This window comes from Panthera uncia (assembly GCF_023721935.1).
Source record: "Panthera uncia isolate 11264 chromosome C1 unlocalized genomic scaffold, Puncia_PCG_1.0 HiC_scaffold_3, whole genome shotgun sequence".
NCBI lineage: Eukaryota > Metazoa > Chordata > Mammalia > Carnivora > Felidae > Panthera > Panthera uncia.
This window is the reverse complement of record NW_026057584.1, coordinates 70,540,214-70,558,339: the sequence shown is the minus strand read 5'-3', so window position 1 is coordinate 70,558,339 and position 18,126 is coordinate 70,540,214. Positions and strand designations below refer to the sequence as shown.

At 39.6% G+C, this 18,126-nt stretch overlaps 1 protein-coding gene across 7 annotated transcripts in view; it reads right to left on the bottom strand.

The window, feature by feature from the left end:
- Positions 1–18,126, bottom strand: part of RBMS1 (RNA binding motif single stranded interacting protein 1) — a 217,522-nt gene that overhangs the window by 131,633 nt on the left and 67,763 nt on the right. For 2 of the 7 annotated variants that reach the window (XM_049616139.1, XM_049616137.1), the window contains exons 1-2: positions 8,278–8,368; positions 7,283–7,364 (exon numbers count right to left, since the gene is read on the bottom strand). The exons of the other annotated variants lie outside the window; for them this stretch is intronic. The gene's annotated coding sequence lies outside the window, so the exon portion shown is untranslated. Of the gene's footprint in view, positions 1–7,282; positions 7,365–8,277; positions 8,369–18,126 lie in introns of those variants that run through there. 7 annotated transcript variants of the gene reach the window in all.

The window sequence follows — 18,126 nt, the reverse complement described above, 5'->3', positions numbered from 1 at the left end:
GCCTCCCCGCCCGCCCTCTGGGCGCGGCGCCCGCAGCCCCGCCGGCCGATCGGCCCCCGCAAGCTCCCTCCCGCGCTTGGGGCCGGAGCCGGGGCCGCGCGGCCAGGGGAGCCGCCGGCGCCCCCGCTCCGGTGCAATGGTTGGGTCTGGCTCCCCGCGTGCCGCACATTCCTTGGAGTAGCCACCCCCCTCCTCTTTTCTTTTTTTCCCCTCGGCTCTTTGCCTAAGCACCAGAGGCAGCTTTGCACCCCTGCTCGAAGCCCCTTTTAAGGGTATGGCTTCGGAGAGCACAATGACACCTGGGTAGGAACTGAACCAGTCCCGGGTCTCTCTTTCATCCTTCCAAACTACCACCCACCCCCGCCCCCGCCATCTCTCCAAAGGGTGCGGGCAGTCCCTCGTACTTCAACAAACCAGCCTTCCACCAAACCTCTGCAAATCCGCGCTTCCCCAATTCACAACGCTAAAATTTTAGCACGGGAAAACAGGTCTACACTCCCAACCCTCTTAACGCAAATACGCACGGTAAAGTTCTGCCAGAGTTTACAAGCTTACCTTCAAGATGACAATGTCAAATAGCAAAAATCACTTAAGGCCAATGGTTTGGTAAGCCTTCCTTTAAACTGGAATAGTGTAATCCTTCTATACGTTAATTACTAGATGCCACACAAACGTGCTCTGAGAGGGCACAGAAACTGTAAAAGAGGGACGGGGGTGGGGGGGAGTTTCCTTTGTTTCCCAGTTGAAATTATCTAACTCGTCTCAAGATGCCCCTTTTCTTGATCACTTTCACTTTGGTGTATCAAGCCTAGAACCTGTGCATTGCAGAAGGCTTCTACAGCAAGTCCTACAGGCAGAGCCCGCAGGCTCTGGACAGGCCACTGAAGTAGGCTTGCCATCTGTCACGATGGCCAGTTCAGCTGTATTACAGGGTAGTATCAGGGTGGTATTACAAAGTTCTTCCTGGCCGCTGATCTAACGCCTTGGAAGGGGCCATCTGCCATGAAAATGAAAAATCCTAACTCCTCTAAGAAGTAAAGGCACTCAACTTCTGGCTGCCATAAGGAAAACAAAGTGAGTCTACTAGCAAAGCTGTGGCTACTGAGCCCCACATTGTGTGTAGAGATACTACATTAAATAAATAAACTTAAAAAATTAAAAAAAACTGAGGCCAAAGGTTTTTTCAGCAGCAAAGAACTGAAAATATCTATCTTCAATAACCTGCTGGTGACTTAGCTACCTCTGTACTCCAAGATGCTCCCAATGCTCTCCAGCAGAAGTGATAACTCGCAAGTTTAACCCAATTTAAAACAACCATATACACAAAATACACATACACGTAGTCCCTAATTCTTTTCACTAAAAACAAAAAGCAGCAGCAGCAAAGGACCTTATTCTAGACACAGTACTAGGTACACCATAGACAAGTAAGAACTTGCTAGATAAAATTCACAGAAACATATCTGTCCTTTTAAAGTGCTTTAAAAAAACACAGCACAACTAACATTCAATTGCGTATTAATATATATGCTAGAACTATTTCCTCCTACTCCATAGATTTATAATTGTCTCAGCCGCTGCTTTGCCGTCACCTGTAACTAGGACACTTTACTGCAAGTTATTAACCACAGGTATAAAATATAAGGTTTTAGGTAGAACTGTTCAGGTTATAGGTACCTTTTCCTGAGAACTTAATGCCCAGGACCCCAGCAGTTGAGGCAGGTCATCTATGGAAAAAATTCCATGTACAACCTCAGTTGTCATGATTGGTCTCTTAGGAAACCACAGTCTAAACCACAAAGAACAGCATAGATTAATTTTTCTATGGCTCTGCTCTAAGGTATTTTTGATGTTGTGCTATTCTAGAATGCTAAGATTTGATTTGAAACCCTGCAGTAGTTTTACAGGGATAAGGCAAACTTTCAAGTGATAACAAACTTTAAATTAGAATACTAAAATATACTTAGAATATTTTATACTAAGTAATTAAAGAATACATTAGTATTCTTATTAAATATAAATAACATTAAAAGAACTCTATTTCTAAGAATAAAAAGGATATCTAAATATCAAAAATATATAGCATCTTATAATGATGAATGGCATACAAGGAGAGGCCATTTTTTAAAACGGTGTCTACCAGCCAGGGTTCAAAAGTTTCAGACTTAGGTAGGTACTCTTAACTAAGTAAGGCATTATAAAGAAAGGAGAAGATAGCCCCAAAGACTATAAAATGTAATGAAGTGATGCTTAAAGCCCAAATGATTCCAATGTAAAAGAAATAACAGATATATGAAACCATGTGTATATACATAATCAGTTATAGATATTTACAAGTGCTTAGTTGTAAATGATTACAGGGATAGATCCTAGTGAGATTCATCTGGAAAAGTTTATTGACCTTTGAAACAAATATGTTTTAAGACAGACAAATGAAGGAAACATTCCAGAGAAACTGCAAGTTATCATGGGAAGAACATTGGAATCTGTCCTGTAAATGCTCATTCTCCTGAAAGGGAAACTGAGACTTTGCTACAACACCCTCCACCTCCAGCTCAGCTGGTGGGTAAAGTTATGAGAATCTGACCCAGGAGCAGCCAATCCAGAGACAGGCCAGTGACCTATGACACGGCTTGGATTGAGAAAAAGGAGCAGAGCCAATCAGATTCTCACCCTTGGGAATTTGATTCAGAAAGCTCCAAGGGCTGAACTAGTGAGGAAAGGGGCAGAAACTGCAACAGCGCCAGGGGGTAGAATTGAGGCGACAAAAAGCCAAAGCCATATGTAAGCCAAGGTTATGAAGCAGCAGAAACTATGAGTAAACAGGAAGCTGACTGGCAGCAAGCAGAGTAAAGCAGATGCCAGGAGCGGGTGAGCACTTGGCTGTGAGATGATGAAGGGAGCAGCAGTCCCTGGAGCTGCTGTGGCTTCCAATAGCCAGCCCCTCCGTGTGTATACTTTAACCCCACCCCCCTTCTTCAGATGGCTTAAGTGAATCTGTATTTCACAATCCAAGGAAGAAAATTTAAACAGCCAGACAGATCTGGCTTCCCATTTCAGCTTCCCACTTACGAGCCACATGGCTTGGGACACGTTAGTTAACCTCTCTGAGTCCCAGACTCCGAACAGATTGTCTTAAGTATATATACATTATACCAACAAAAGGGCCAAACTCAATAAATGCCTGTTGTTCTTATTGTTTTTCTAGGTTTTATAGTGGTGGTTTGTAGATTTAAGTGGGTGTACTGTATAAATAACTGATGCTTAGCAAGTCTGGCTGACCATCAAAGAGCCAGAGCAAGGGTATATAGCTGGAAAGGACAACAAGTAAAAAGAGCTTTCTTATGACTGTGTGTACCACAGACTTCACTTTTAGAGGTTAAAAAAAAAGTGTGGCAAAGGTCTGTTTCAATAGCCGAGGTGCCCTGAAGTTTTTCTCCTACATTTGTTTTTGTCCCATTTCCTTTAAAGAAGTTATGTATTGGACCAGAACGATTTCTGTATGAATGGGGAGACTGTGAGCCAGCATCAGAGATCACACTCTGTAAGGCAGGAGGAGTCTGCAAATGAGGACAATAAGGATGGAGTCATCCATCAGCAGAGGCAGAAGCCTGCAATCTCATGGAAGACATAGGACCTGTGACTTCCAAGCATTTATATAACTAGAATTTGAGAATCTGAATTTAGGAGACATTGTCCTAAGAAACAATCTGAAAATGTGACTTTCATTTATAAAGCTCTGACAACAACCCTATTAAGTGGGAAGGGTGATTAGGCTCCATTTACAGATGACAGGGGAAAAAGAGTAGGACTGACTGTCCTACCCATAGCTAGTAAGCAGCAAGCAAGTGTTAAAATCTAGATCTGGCTAGGGTTAAAAGACTTCATCCTGTGCGCCTTTAACTCTATAATGCTGTATCTCCACAAAGCCTTATAAGTAATGTTCCAGTTCCCAGGTGAGTACTTGTAACCCCTACAGCACCCGAATTGCTCTACACTAATAATGCAAGGCATTAAGTGGTAAGCATCAGCCAAGTGGTCTAGACAAGTATGTGCTATGGGAGTCCGCCAGAGAGAAAGATCAATACAGGATACATAACATGGGTATGGGAAGCTCAGATGTATAAATGTTTTGTTTGAGGGACATTTAGAAAGAAGCACTATGCAGATGGTCTGAAAAACAGAACTTGAGATAGACAGCTTGTATGAGAGAAGATGCAGATTTGGGGCAATCGCTGCTGAAATCATTGCTAATCGATGAACTCCCTGAAGGGAGCAGATGACAAACGATCAAAAGGCTAGGGAACCCCCTCATTCCAACACGCACATTACTGAGCCCCACAGCAGAGAGGAGCCTTTGAATGAAATTACTACAAAGAAAGTATAGTGAAGAAGCTAAGCTTTGCAAGAAATAAAAAAATGGGGACAGAGAAGATGTCCAATGAGGTAAGAAAGAACACCTCTATCAACAAAAGAATAGATTTATAATAGATTCTATCCCTATATCACTGCTTAAAGCACTTCAGGCACCTTTTTTTATTTGGATCACATTAAAAACAGAAAGGAATTGAGGGAAAATTCACCCAACATTATTTCAAATTACAATCTTTAATGAATAAAATATAACCACATGGTATTGGTTAGCATAAGCAGTTCACACTAAAAAATTATTTACATTTGAGAGTCTCTAGGTTTAAAAGCTCACAAAGCCTCTGGCTCCCAGCAAAAGAGAAAAAAAAAAAAAAAAAAAGAAAGAAAAAATATGAGGTCAGCAGATTCTTTAAATTTCTTTTCTTTCCTGGTACAAAATGGAGTTGATAAAGTACCCAATTTCTAAAGTAGCTGCAATATTTTCTATAATTTACTATTTTGCTTTTTAAAAACCTATGATTCTTATTCTAGATTTAAAGCCTCCCTAGTCATACATAAAATCATATGTATATAAAAATGAAACCACTCTAATAAAATAAAACTATAGCTCTACAGCTATAATCCTAGAAGGTATACAGAACAACATAAACATAGCCTGATGAGTCTGACCACAAGCAATAACCTGATGATCCTTAAATCTGTTCTGGGGAACAAAACAGAGCAGTCCTTGCCCTACTACTGCTTCTCTGCATGGACTAATAAATAATACCTGTCATTTATTGAGTGACTACTATATTCCTGGCACTCTCTCAGCATGTCCTCTGCCCCATCTCTCTGTAACACACACGCAAACACACACACACACACACACGCACACACACACACACACACACACACACACACAGAATCATGAAGAAAGAATGATTACCCCACTTTACTGAAGAAAAAAATGGAAGTACTGAAGCTTAGAGGTTTAAGTAACTTTCCCAAGGCCACAGATCCAATACGTAATGGAACTGAGGTTTGAACTCAGGTTTCTTTGACTCCAAAGTCCTCTGCCTCCAACAATACTAATGATGGTTATTAGCTAAGGATCAAGTGCAAACCCCATACGGGAAAACTTAAGAGCCCACACCTCAGCGTATATTGAGGCTTCTGCAATTACCATCTATGTGACCTTGTGCAAGTCACTTAAAAAAAGCTATAGAAAAGCATAAGAGACTCTTAAAAACTGAGAACAAACTGAGGGTTGAGGGGGGGTGGGAGGGAGAGGGGGGTGGGTGATGGGTATTGAGGAGGGCACCTTTTGGGATGAGCCCAACACCTTTTGGGTGTTGTATGGAAACCAACTTGACAATAAATTTCACATATTGAAAATAAATAAAAAAATAAATAAAAAAATAAAAAAAGGCTATGGAGGGGCGCCTGGGTGGGCTCAGTCAGTTAAGTGTCTGACTCCTTATTTCGTCTCAGGTCATGATATCTGGGTTTGTGACTTCAAGCCCCGAGACCCGTGTTGGGCTCTGTGCTGACAGTGCAGAGCCCACGAGGAATTCTCTCTCTCTTCTTCTCTCTCTGCCCTCCCCTGCACGTGCACGCTTTCTCTCTCTCGAAATGAATAAATAAACTTTAAAAAGAGGCTATGGAATAATGTTGAGTTTTCATTCAGTTAAATATGTAGGCAAGCTTTTCAGTATTAGAATATACAGTAAATGGTACAGACACATACTCTGAAATAAACTAGCTCCTAAATCTCTTTTAACTGATGATTACTGGGGCACCTGGGTGGCTCAGTCGGTTAAGTGGCCGACTTCAGCTCAGGTCATGATCTCGTGGTCTGTGGGTTCGAGCCCCACATCGGGCTCTGTGCTGACAGCTCAGAGCCTGGAGGCTGCTTCAGATTCTGTGTCTCCCTCTCTCTCTGCCCCTCACCCCGTCTCTCTCTCAAAAACAAACATGAAAAAAATCAAACTGATGGTTACTAAGATGTAACTCCTCTCTTGAACCAGTTTTATTTTCTGGGATAGTTGGTAGGAAGGAGTTGGAAGAGATACAGGAAGAACTATCTTCCAGAAGCTAGGATGGTATTTAGGTGGAAGGCACTTCCGGAAACCTGCACTGGAACTGAAAACAAACTTTCCCTTGAAAAGTAGTGGGAGACAATATTAGTGATTAATTTCATTGTGGGATTCATAGATGCTTCTAGGTCAGCTAAAATCCTCATCACCATTTAGGACCTTCCTCTCTATGGAGAAACATCCTGCAAATCTGAAGCAAATCGTACATTAAAAAACTTTTGGATATAATCTGTTCATAAATTAGTTACTGCCTTGCTCTTATAGAATAGTTTAAAAATTCAAAGCTTACTCATATTTCAGGAATAATGGTTCTCTGTGAGTTAGATTTCTTTCCAAAGTTTTTCTATAAAAATAGGTATATGTGTGGGGATGGGGGGGGTGGCGCGCCTAGGTGGCTCAGTGGGTTAAGCATCTGACTTTGCCTCAGGTCATGATCTCAGGGTTTGTGAGCTGGGAGTCCTGCATTGGGCTGTCCCTCTCTCTCTGCCCCTCCCCCATGTGTGCACGTGCTCTCTCTCTCTCTCTCTCTCTTTCAAAAATAAACATTTAAAAGTTTCTTTAAAAAAACAGGTATATGGGTTCTTATTCTTTTCAAAAAAAATACAATCTGGGACCCCTGTCCCAGGGGGTTATACAAATTAAAGGTTATACAAATTAAAAATTTGTATAGGTTTGAAGGTTATACAAATTAAAAACTAAGGATTTTTGTTTTATTTTGTACTACATTGAATTTGCATCAAATTCTATAACAAAATAAAGGAGAGTCAACTATTTGGAAAACCAGGACAAAGAGCTCTGTTCATTTACTGTGGATTACTGTTTTCCTAAATTACCTGGATGGATGCCTCAATCCTCTATATTCTTGCACTGTGGAAATGTAGAATTGGGGCTATTATTCTCCATTCTATAGCAAGCCTATAAGAAAACAAGTGTTTGTTTTCAGAATACTTCAATTCAATGAACTGTCCATGAATTATAGTAAAACATACAAATTATGAAGGATATTAGATGATCTCTGAAGTTACAGTTTTCCTAAAGAGATGTAAGTTAACATAGTCATTTATTGTATGCCAGCAAACTATGGCCAAGGCAAAGCGCTGAGGCGAGGAAGGGAGAGGCTTCTGTGCTGTGGAAACAGCAATCACATCCACCTCTTGCTACTTGAGAAGAGACAGAAAGGGCTTAGGGTATCAACAGAATTTGTAGAAGTAGGGCCAAAAAAAAATCTCTAAATAATGAAAAACAAAGTTTGAACCTGGAATGACCATATCCTTTCCATAAGTAAAAATCAACTGTTGAAATGACAACTTGGAGTACAGAGTGAACAACTGTACATGGGACAAACAAAATCCTTATGTAAGCTCAGATTCACAAAAGGTTATCCTAAGACTTCCCCAAATGTCTGGGGGACATAACCAATGTTCATCCAAAACCTGGGATCCATAGCGCAAATGAGGTTTTCAAGCCTTTAAAACACAGAAGAAAAAAACCCAATGAAACAATTTCCTTTCTCCTCTGTTGCTAAGATTACCATTAAACTATGTCTAGAGGATGAGAGGACAATTAATTATGTCCAAATGGAGATGCTGAAAAGCTTTTCATTCTCCACTGAATTATAAATGTAAAGGTTCAAATAAGAAAATAAAGAATTAGAAATGAATTTCTATTCAGTTGAATGTGTACGATGGCAAACTTTTCAACATTAGAGTATTTCGTTAAAAGTTCTGGAAGGGCTACATACAGAGCTTATAAAAATTCCCCACCCTAAGTGTCCTTAAGAATGACTAGTTCTGGGTTATCTAATACATGGGGCAAACTGATGACAAACCTGTCACAAATTGATACTCCCCAAGCGAAGAGAAGGCGAATGAGGAAATTCTGATGTTGTCAGGACAATATGACTGATCATGACATCAGCAATTCCTAATTCCAAGCTATAAAGAACACTCCCAGAATGCTGACAACATATTAAGTGGATCCTCCCAGAACCACCCTCCTTTCAGCTTCCCACCTAATACTTGATCTCATGGCAAATATGATAATGTTTCAACTAAAAGATTATTAATTTTTAAAATCATGTTAGATTCTTCTAAGCTGGAGGAAGCAGATAACTTCTGAAGACATTTTGCAAATTCGTTTTATATATATATATATATATATATATATATATACACACATACACACACACACATACACACACAATTTATATAATATTTTATATATGTACAAATATATTTAACACTTAAAGAAAAAATGAATATATAAAAATGTTACAATTTACAAAATGCTTTATTGTATGTAACCATATTAAAATCTCAGGGAAGGAGGCAGGGCAGGCATTCTCTACTTTTTTCAACAGGTGAGACAGCCTCAACTAGGTTAAACAACATGCCCTAGCTCATGAAGCCTGGAAATGTAGAATCTCAAGGTAGGAAAGGATTATTAAGGGTCAGTCCCTGTGCCTGGCATATAATAATCATTCAATAAATATTGCAATAATGGAAGGAATTCTACGGTCTCTTCTTGGACATCCTGACCAATAATAAACTCATTCCATCTACCCATATTTAGCCATATCTATTACAAAGTTCTATGTTTCATGGCCTCCAAATCTGAACCTATCCCAGGACAATGTCTTCTATAAGATGGTATAGTGTTTTTTCTCTGTGTTCCACACTTCCCTACCCATAAAAGTGAGGGCAGAGTCATCTTACTTTGAGCTTTAAAAGTCTTATAAGATGACTTAAAGAGTCTGTAAATTTCTGATGAGTTTCTTAACCCACTGTCCTGTATATAGTAGGTTTTGTTGGAGTCACGAATGGATGAGGCAAGTCAGCCTTCTTATACACACACATACACAAGTAGCACAAATAATGATTTTCAACCATTTTTCAAAACCATGATTATCTGAAGTTAGAAAGAGCTGAATGTGAAAAAGGGAGTGATCAAATCTTTAAAAAAATTTTTTTAATGTTTACTTATTTGGAGGGGGTGGGGCAGAGACGGAGACACAGAATCTGAAGCAGGCTCCAGGCTCTGAGCTGTCAGCACAGAGACTGACACAGCACTGCAACTCATGAACCATGAAATCATGACCTGAGCCGAAGTCAGATTCTTAACCAACTAGCTAGCTACCCAGGTGCCCCTGGAGTGATCAAATCTTAAAGAATAAGTTTTATATGGGCACCTGGGTGGTGCAGTCAGTTAAGCATCCAATTCTTGATTTCGGCTCAGGTCATGATCTTACGGTTCATGGGATTGAGCCCCGTGTTGGGCTCTATGCTGATTGTGCTATGCCTGCTTGGGATTCTCTTTCTCCTCTCTCTCTCCCCATCACCCACTCTCTCTCTTTCTCTCTAAATAAACATTTTAAAAAAAGAATAAGCTTTACAAATTATGATTAAACACGATGAATTTTCATCCTAATTTTTAGATCACTTGGGATTATAAAAGGGGTTGTAATAAATGGTGCATTTTGCATTTGTGTGTGACTTATTAAGGAAATAGAAGTCCATAACCAAATGGTTTCTTCTGACCTAAACTGTTACTGTCAGAATAAATCTTCTTGCTTTACTTCTTGGGGAAGAGAAAGGTCCTACTCATCTCTCTCAGATCAGTGTCCTCGAAATATTTGGATATAAACAGTATAGCGTGCAATCTAAGATGCAACTGATTGTAAGATGCTTGATAATTACATGTCAACATTTGAAAAAAAATGGACAACAGTAATTATAAGACATCATAAATTATAAGATGGATCCTGACTTCAGAGACGTTGAAATGTGAAAAAGGCGAGTCTTAGACTCTGTAGAGATGGCATACAGGTACATGAACACAATGCATGCGCATGTTCTTTTTATTCATAGCCTAGACTGGAGAAATCTATTTTTTCAAACACTCATTTTTAACCTTCATAAGAACACAGAGCTACTAAGAGGTTACAAGTCAATGACGAACAGACTCCGTTCTTCCAAGGCGATCAGACAGTATGTCTTACAAGCGGTGAGCACAGTCTCCCAGTGTCAGAATGAGAAACTTTACCCTTATCTCACAAAGGCATCCATTACAAAAGAACAAACTCAACTGTCTGCTCCTCTCCTCAGCCATCTCCCTACAATCATTTCAAATTACGCCCACAGTGTTTTATACCATGCATTTATGTAATAAGAAAGGGTAAATGGAGATGAACCTCAATCTGTAGATATTTACCAGATTTCTCCATTCCACACTTCTTGCTATTGGTGGTGCTTTAGAGTTGTCAGTTGCAAACAGGACTTCAGACCATTCATCCTGGACTGTTACGTCTTTATCAGGTTTTACTCACACAGATGTATACAGAGACATACACACACATTCCCAAGATTAGGCATCAGTACAGTTTTGGCACACGGCATCAATTCGAACCTATGTGTCTTACAAACGGATTTCCATCTTTTTGCAGGACCTGGAGTGCCAGTTCTCAGTCTTCTTCGGGTTTCAGATCGGAAAAGTAATTTTTATGTGAATCAGGTAAGTCAATAACCTATAGTCTGGACCAACCTACAGTCTCCATAAGCTTGGGAACCACCTATGAATTTCACTTATCTGTAATGTTTCCCTTGTAGTGAGAGAAAACTGTAATTGATTTCACAATGAAAATCATCTTATAGGAATTATTAACACATCAAACTGCTAGTATATCCTAAGCCCCTAATTCGGGGCCTAGAACATATCAGGCATTCAAATATTGGTTCAATGAGTGTATGAATGAATCAATGAATGAATGAATAATGTCTTCAAATGCAGGTAAGTCCTATTCGAACAGACACTATAATTTCATAAAAGTCCAACCACCTTATATTTTTGAGACATGTTAATTCAATGACAAATTATAAATTCTAATTTATCAGCCAAACTTCTTAAGTATTAGAGAATATCATTCCAGAATCTGTAATTCATGATCTCTTGAGTGATTTGAAAATATATGCTATTTTAGGGCCTCTTTAAAGAAGTCTTAGAATTAACTTAAGCAATACTGAGAAGTATATCAGGTTACAAAATATTGCAACTCACTGAAGAAACTGATTTCCCCTGTTTCTACATCTCTCTGCCCCCTTTATTTAAAAACTCATAATTTAAGTTTTTGATGATTACCAAATTTTTTTAAAAATTTTATTTTAATGTCTATTTTTTAGAGAGAGAGAGAGAGAGACAGAGAGAGACAAAGCACAAGTGGGGGAGGGGCAGAGAAAGAGGGAGACACAGAATCTGAAACAAGCTCCAGCTCTGAGCTGTCAGCACAGAGACTGACGTGGGGCTCGAACTGACAAACTGTAAGATCATGACCTGAGCCAAAGTCGGACGCTTAACCGACTGAGCCACCCAGGCACCCCTGATTACCAAATTTTTTTTTAAAAGTAGGTGTACAGGCTCTTGTAATGGAATATCATGTGATTCTTTTCATTGTGTCACACAACAGTTTTAATAGTTCTATCAGTACCTAAGAATGGACAAATTGTTGATAATTGTTGAAGCTAATGTTTCTACTTTAAAGTAGGTTTGGGGGCGCCTGGGTGGCTCAGTCGGTTAAGCGGCCGACTTCGGCTCAGGTCATGATCTCGCAGTCCGTGAGTTTGAGCCCCACGTCGGGCTCTGTGCGGACAGCTCAGAGCCTGGAGCCTGTTTCAGATTCTGTGTCTCCCTCTCTCTGACCCTCCCCCGTTCATGCTCTGTCTCTCTCTGTCTCAAAAATAAACGTTAAAGTAGGTTTGAAAATTCCCATAACCAGAGTATTTTTGGGTGATATCAGTGTATTAAAAGCCTGTGAGGTTGATTTTCAGAGGATCCAGAAACCAAAGCAAATGGATTTTGGGAGCTCCAACACCCTACAAAGGACTTTTAAATAACTATTTTATCCACCCATTTTTACCCTTTCCTCCATGAATCTCTCCTAAAAAAGAAAAAACATTCAAAAGTTGAGATATGAGACTAAATCTAGATGGTACAAAGGTAATAGTGAATCTGTTAGAAAAATACTACAAATCCAAGTGATTAAACAGGTAAGATTCAGCCAGTTTCTACACTTGACAGTGAGAACCCACGATTTCTAAATTAGCAGCATTTCTTCGGTTCTTACTGACTCTTCTTTTTTTGTATCTTTTATCTATTAGTTTCCTCAAGCTAGAAATGCTGGGATGTCTTCTGTTTCTCCCCCTGACTGGTCCCTATTAATTCCAAATTGTTACATATATTACTTCCAGATATCTTCTTTATGAGCCCTCTGGTCCTCTCTTTCTACTTCCTAAAATCTCCACATCCAATGCAAATTTCTGAACATCACTTATAAAGCACTCTACTTGCAACTCCTCTCCGCCTTTACCTCTCTTCCAATGACTGTTTGTGTTTTGGCTGCCCACGAACTCACTCTGTTCTGGTTCTGAGTTTTGCCAGGAAATAGCCTCTGTTTTTCCATCAGCCAAACCACATTCATCCCTCCCTGTTTACTCTGTTGAAATCACAGCTCATGGTTCCCCCCCTGAGTTTTTCCTACTCTCATTTATTTTCCAAGATCTCTCACTATATTTTCTAACGACCGTAGTAATGCCTGAATTAGGTCAACTTAGTGTCTTTACATTATAAACTCCTCAGCTGATGAAACTATGGCCAAGATGTGCCATGTCCTCTCCACTATTTACTATACTGAAAGGCATTTTCGGAGAGCTCAGCAAGTCCTTACTGACCTGGCTTCACCATAAGTCAGCTGTTCTCAGCGTCTTTTCTAGTCCAGCACACCTGAAGAATGCTATATATACTCCCATCAGTCACTGTGTCTTACTCTGCACAATTCAGAGTCAGAAATGATGAGGACACACACTCCCATCCTTATCTGAACAGCGTTGTTATAAAGAATGAAACAGAGAGTGGTTACAGGAACCCAGAAAAGATAACCATTTAACTTCAGCACTCGTGTGCTCATGTGCGTGCATTCGCTTACTCTCTCTCTTTATTCCCCTCCCTCCCTCTCTGCCTCTCTACCTCCCCCGCTTTGTGTCTGTCTGTCTCTGTTTCTCTCTACATACACATGATATATAACAGATGTATCTATAGACAAATATAACAATACATGTAACAATTTATATAGAGATATATAAATATCAATATAATAGATACACCTATAACATACTATACATATAAAGTCTTGCTATGAAAAGAAAGAAGCCTTCCTATAAAGTGTATGAAAATTACAGCCTCTTGACCTAAGAAGGCTTAGAGATGACTGTTTTCTCAAGTGAGCTTATGTTTATTAAAACCCAAAATGGTACCAAAATATGTTTTAGAATGATTAGAGCAGCTGGGAAGGACTTTCCCCTGATGACACAATTTTCCTTGAAACTCCAGTGGCTGATTCCTCTGACTTCCCACACCAAGAGGCACCTGCCTCTTCCTTGCTCTTCAATGCAAAACAGCACAGCCCTCAAAATGCACTCCATCTCCATCTATCACCTATAGGCTGCCATTGCCACTTATAATATGGAGTAGTGGACAGGCATTCACTTTCAATAAAAATTACCACGTTCAAAAGATCATTCTACCACTTGCTAGTTTAGCAATCTTCATCTCAATCTAACTGTAAAAAGGGAAAAGGTAACAGTATCTCCTTTACAGTTTTGGGAAGAAGCAAGTAAGACACATCAGTTTGTTAAATTACAAAGACTAGTTATCATTTACTTACCTTCAGAGAATTTAGCACATAACTAAGAGCTTTTTGTAGGTGATACCACATCCTCTAAAACCCCAACCTCACAGATCCTTGAACTCCACTCCAGCCACACCTACCTATCCACTTTGCCTCAAGGACTAATGTCATTGCATGGCATCAAGGTCTGAAATTACCATTCTTCCATCTATCCTGTACTCTTAATAGAAAAATAATAGTATTAGATAACACTGTTTGAGTGCACAATGTGCCAAACATTGTTATTAGTATTTTACAGGCATTGTTTCTTTACTGTCCATAACACCTGTATTTTTTAAATCCCAGATGTAGAAACTTCAGCTTCCTCTTCATTCTGTTTATGCTCCCATTCCTCTGCTTTATCATGTCACTCCTGTCACCAACAGCACCCCTTCCCCACACTTCACGTACTTCCAACCAATCTAGATCCCCAAATCAGGTATCCCAAGTTTGTTATTTCTAGTACCCAGTATCCACAGCCCTTTTAATCTTTCAGATGAACACTTTAACCATCAGATTTTTCTATTCCTTCTCCTGAGTTGCTAACAACTACAAATCATAACTACGCCTATAGGCTTCATTAATAATTCACTAGCATTCATTTTACTCATTTCCAAGGGGCTCCCTACCCCTTCTCACAGAGAATTAATCCCAAACCTTTTCTTTTTTTCCCTCAAACTCTCAATCTCACTCTTCATTGCCAAATGATAAGGTAGAGATCATTTAACATTATTTGCGTGAACTTCCCTCGTTCCTTCTCCAGTGTGCGTGCGTGTGTGTGTGTGTGTGTGTGTGTGTCCTTGATTTCAAATGAATTTCCTTATTACCTGCTCTCCCCATCACTCTCACCTGTCTCTCCAACTCAATTTCTGTAATGGTTTGCCCTTTCTTTCTTTCTTTCTTTCTTTCTTTCTTTCTCTCTTTAATTTTTGGTGGGCTACTTACTTAATGTTTATTTCACTATAAAAGTAATACATTAATATATTTTTCTTTTAGAAAGAAGAACAGTGCATGCAATGGCTTCTTTTCCCTGTAAAGTAACTTGCTTGTGCCTTCTTTACCTTAAAAAAAGAGAAATGCTTCCTTGGTTAAGCTGTTTTATTCCTTCTCTCTTTCATTGCCAGAGTTCTCTGAAGACTGTTCATCAGTGGATGTTTGTTTGTTTTCACTTCCCATTCTAGTTACGGACTACGGTAATTTGGCTCATGCCCCCCACTACTCACCCACCATCACCTCTTCATCCTCTTATCCAACGTGATTTAGTTCTGTCACCCATCTTCAAGGAATTCCAAGATGTCACCCCTTTTGGTCATCCTCCTTGGTCCTATCTGTTACCTTGCTCTAGATTTTTTTCCATATACAAGTTTACTCACAACTAGCGCTCCAGTAATCACTCTGGACAAAGGAGTCCACATCTAGAAATCCAATCTTAGCTTTTCTCTAGGGATCCAGACCCATGGTTCAGACTTCCTTGAGCCTCTATTTCCCCTAGTCAGCATTCACTGCTTTAATCTGGTGTCACTACTGAAATCAATATGCTCCCTTCTATGGCCACTTGTGCTGTACTTTGATTATATCTGTGTGTTTCGCTGGAAAGCAAGCTTGTCAAGAGCTAGGGGTCTATCTTAATGCCTTGCACACAGTTGCAACTCTATAAACAAAACTTATTTTAAATGTATTGACTTATGAATCTAGGAAAAAGTACCGTTTTCATAAAATTAAAGAGAACATTTTCTTCATATGTATGTAGCACTTTTTATTATTTATTTTGTTTTTGTTTTGTTTTCACACAGAAAACTTTCAGAATCTGAAAAGCACCTTTACCCTAAGGAGGGAAAATACTCAAATGCATTTGAGAATGCTGATTGTTTCCAAAATGCAGTGGGGATGGAAGCCCCATTAACTGACAACTTTGGATATTCATGCTCTAGGAAAAGATAGCTGAGCAACTAAATTTTAAAATGCTTTAACCCAACATTTAGTTGAAAACCTTTAAATAAAAAGAAAAATTACACATTTGGGTCTAATTATATTTGCTGTCCACTTATAAACTATCATTTAAATGGCAGAAACTAGCAACGATTTTATTTACGGAAGGAACTTCAAAACCATTCTTTCCTATTTAAAAAGAAAAAAAAGCAAGCAAAGGAGGGAAGAATTGAGAACTCCTTCCTGGTGTTTACTGTGGTACCCTGAGCAACCAAAAGTTAAAAGATGAGTAGCTATAGGTAGGCATGGGATTTTAAAAACTGTCAAAAAAGGGATGGTTGTGTTAAGGCAATAGGGAATTGAAAATCTATCTATTCACAGACAATTAAGATTAAGATCTGAAGCTCCCAATTATCTCCATTTCAAAAAGTTAGGCATTTAGCTACCTAAATGGGGCAACACAGAAGTAAGGGAATTTAAAGTATCTTTTATAAATAAACAAACATTGAAAAAACACCGGCGGGGGGTGGGGGGTGGGGGGGGTGGGGGGGGGGGGGGGGGTGCTGGGTGGCTCAGTTGGTTAAGCATCCAACTTTGGCCCAGGTCATGATCTCACCCACATTGGGCTCTGCGCTGACAGCTCAGAGCCTGGAGCCTGCTTTGGATTGTGTCTCCCCCTCTCTACCCCTCCCCTACTTGAGCTCACGCTCTCTCTCTCTCTCTCTCTCTGTCTCTCTGTCTCTCTGTCTCTCTGTCTCAAAAATAAATAAATAAATATTTTAAAAATAAAGTATCTTTTAATGTGATAGTCTGGACTCTCAAGTTTAAACATATAAAATCCTTCAGTGCCTCTGTAAACAAGTAATTTTTTACTATTATTACAGTGAATATTTTTTGAGCCAAAGGTCTCTTAAAATTTTCAAAATATCTTAGGGCACCTGGGTGGCTCAGTCAGTTAAGCATCCAACTTCGGCTCAAGTCATAATCTCGCGGTTTGGTTCATGAGTTAGAGTCCTGTGTTGGGCTCTGTGCTGACAGCCTGGAGCCTGGAGCCTGATTCGGATTCTATGTCTCCCTCTCACTGCCCCTCCCCTGTTCGTGTTCTATCTCTGTTTCTTAAAAATAAATAAACATTAAAAAAAATTTTTTTTTTCAAAAAATCTTTCCCCTTCCAGCTGCCTTTTAGTTATTTGGTATATTGTTAGCTCATTACGATGAGTTACTCTTTAAATCTAATGATGTTCTTCGTCTGTTCATTCAGAGAGAATATATACAGGGAGCCAACCATAGTCCAACTGCGGGGTGCTGGGCCTACGGAGGAAGGCCATGAAGTCGCTGGGGGCCGTGACTAAGCTGAAGTTGGCAGGATGCAGAAACAATGAGACAGAAGAATAGTGACTCACAGGGCAGGGGTTTTCAGCAACACTGAGACTCACAGGAGTGGAGGAATGAGATGCCGGCAAGAAGCAAAATAGCCAGACACAGAAACCAGCTGACAGAAATGGTGGAATTTGAAGAGGAAAACTTTAAACCTGCTGTTCTTGAATTTGTGCCTTGAACTGAGAGCGGTCATCCAGTTGGTCTCCATGAGGCCATAGCTACTATGGTTCCTGCCCTTCCTGAGGCCTAGGAAGGCAGATTTCCAGGGTTCACGTGAGGTCTGGTCTCAGAGCTGAGATTCTGATGCCCTTACGTATTCTCAGAACCATCACAACCCTATTACTTAACACAAACAATAGTGGGTCTCTATTACTTGCAATCAAAAGCATCTTAGTAAACGAACACAAACAACATAGTTGTATAAGAAATTGCTTCTTGGAAGTTACCACTTAGCAATATCAAGTCATTTCAAGAGGGAAATAATATGATGTCAGGCAGTACCAGCTGCTTATTAAATTACTAAATTATTTCCACTTTCTTTCAAATCATTTATTACTAATGAAATTGCCCTAATTTTACCTGTATGATCAGCACGTATCACATTCATCTTTCTTATCATCCCAATTAAAGTGTTGCCTGGTGTCCAAAACAAAA